Consider the following 2,902-nt stretch of genomic DNA (forward strand, 5'->3'; position numbering starts at 1 on the left):
ATCGTATCCATCATCAAGCGCGCCACCCATCGATCCAACTCCAAAACTCAAGCGTGGTGTGCCTCCTCATAAGTAACAACTTAAAAAGACGCTGCGATGGATCCTGGTTTGAGATTGTGGGGCCCACTATAATTTATATGTTTTATATCCATGCCATCTATCTGTTTTGCCATCTCATTTTAAAATATGGATTAAAGAATGAAGCAGATCCAAATCTCAAGTGGACCACACCATAGGAAACAGTGGTGATTGAAGGCTTGCCATTAAAAAATTCTTAGGGGTGACTGTAATGTTTATTAGCCATCCAACCCGTTGATAAGATCACACCAACTTGGTTAAATTTTTAGTATGGGCCCGACGTACCACCCACCTTTTATTGCTCAATTCGAACAAAACTTATCTAACCAAACTAGACATCTACCCATACGGACGAACCCATAAAGACGAAAATACCCTTACTTTTTCCAGTTGCTTTACCCTAAAAATCAGGGTATTTTTGTCCAAAACCCTATTTCCATACCCTAAAAATATACTTTGGTAGCATAAGTTTTCGGGCATTAAAAAAAAAAAAGGCATAGAAGGTAAGGAGTCTACAGTGCTAATTTTTCCACCAACTTAGATTAATGGAAAACACAAATATCAACTTGATCTAAAACTTTGGTAGCCCTCAAAAGAAGTTTTTAATGGTGGATTCAATGACCACTGTTTGAGATTCTGGGCCATTTCATTATTAGATTCATGTCCTAAAATGATATGGAAAGAAGGATGGACGGCGTGGATATAAGGCACACACATACCCCACTCTCCTGAAATCACTGAGCTTGGTAGTTCCTCTGGATGATAAATGGACCACTGTAAATGCCACCTTCTACCCCGCGTCTTTTCAAAACGCTCCCAAACTTTACCTCCCAAAGTAAACCATTCTATACGGACACGTTATTTGCAGACGAAAATACCCTTGCATTCATGGTGGCTAAACAGCTATGGCTACGGTTATAATCTGTAGCCATAGGTTGTGAATGTAAGGGCATTTTTGTCTACAAATAGTGTGTCCGTAAAGAATGGTTACTTTGGGAAAGTAAAGTTTGGGAGCACTTTGAAAAGACGCTGGGTAAAAGGTGGTATTTACAGTGGTCAATTTCTCTTCCTGGATCCACCTAAGCCCCATCCGCGGAAAAAATTAGCATTATAGACGCTCACCTTTTATGTGTTTTTTTTTCCTGAATAGCCAAAAACTTATGTTACAAAAGTAGATTTTTCAGATATAGAAAGAGAGTTTTAGACAAATATACTTCTGGTTTTCAGGTAAAAGCAGCTAAAAAAGTATGAGTATTTTTATCTCTATTGGTTCGTTCGTATGGGTAAAGGTCTACATTGGTAAGATAGGTTTTGTTCGGGTCGAAAAAAGGAAGGTAGATGGAAGGTCACGTCTACGGTAAAAAATTACCCCGTCATCATGGCTAAAACCTGGTGTGGCGTAAGTGAGTTTTGTAACACGGTGATTTGTTTTACCTTCCTTCATCCTAGTTATTTGCATCATATGAACGACCAGGATGGCATATATAAACCTAGGTGGGCCTCAAACTAAACTGACGATGGATGTTCCATTTCAACTCTTCCCCATGGCGTGGCCCACTTGAGCTCTAAACCGTCTGATTGTTAGGTCTTGGTGATAACATCAGGCAATGCACTTGATGGACAGGGGTGGATCTCATGCATGTCTTTTCTCACGTCCTACTTGGTTAGTAACAGGCACGCCCATGTATGCCAACGCCTAGCGAGGTTCGTAAAAATGGAAAAAATTAGTATTGTAGACGAGTCCATACAATGCTTTTTTTTTTTCCGTCGCCCGAGTACTTATCTCGCGGAAGGCAATTTTTAGGGTACGGATGTTGGTTTTTTGACGAAAATACTCCTGCTTGTTAGGGTAAAATAGCTGGAAAAAGTAGAGATATTTTTATCTTTATGGATTCGTCCGTACGAATAGTAGCCTACTTTGGTAATTTAGGTTTTTTCGGGTCGAATGAAATAACGTGGGTAGTCAATTAGGTATATACTAAAAACTAAAACATACTCGCAAAAATGAGAGAAACTTTTGATACACTGGTAGAGTGTGATGGATGATACACAGGCGCTCAGATATTCCTTAGAAATTAAATACGTGGCATACAAATACTCAATTAAACGGTCCAAAATATGCTACCCAGCATAGATGCGCCACAAACGAAAAATTAAGCTCCTCCAGTCATCTGACCATCCGATTTTCGAACACTCATTGGACGGTTTAAAATGGAAATGTCCAGCAGCAGTCATGTTCCCAAACAAGTTTCCCCGAATCAGAGGTTATTTGGTTCAACCAATCCGACTTCGCAATTTTGAATTCGAGACAGCGGTCTGTGTAATCTAGTCCGTTTATTCCATTACACGTGCACAATTTCTGAGGCGCGCCGATTAGGTACTACCCCCGCCTGACAGGCGAAGGCTCCGAGGGCCACTGAGGGGCTGACTTGATGTATGAACTTTATCCCCACCGTCCATCTATGTTTTTTTTCATATTATTTTCGAATATTATCCCAAAATATCGAAGATCCAAGTCTCAAATGGGCCACACAGTGGATATTAAATTATTATCGTTGAAAAATTCATAGGGATCCCAGAAATTTTGGATCAAGATGATATTTGTTATTTCACTTCATCCAGGCCGTGTATATGATCACATCAAGGGGTTAGATGGAAAATAAACGAAAAAATGGGCCCTAAGAAGGTTTCAACGGTGGTCGTCTTCAGCACCGCTGCTTCCTATGGTGTGGTCCTCTTGAGCCTTGGATATGCCTTATTTTGGGTTTAACATTCTAGAGTGATATGAAAAGAGGGATGGACGGTGTGGATAAGAGTCACACAT

Source organism: Magnolia sinica, chromosome 13 (assembly GCF_029962835.1).
Source record: "Magnolia sinica isolate HGM2019 chromosome 13, MsV1, whole genome shotgun sequence".
NCBI classification, from domain to species: domain Eukaryota; kingdom Viridiplantae; phylum Streptophyta; class Magnoliopsida; order Magnoliales; family Magnoliaceae; genus Magnolia; species Magnolia sinica.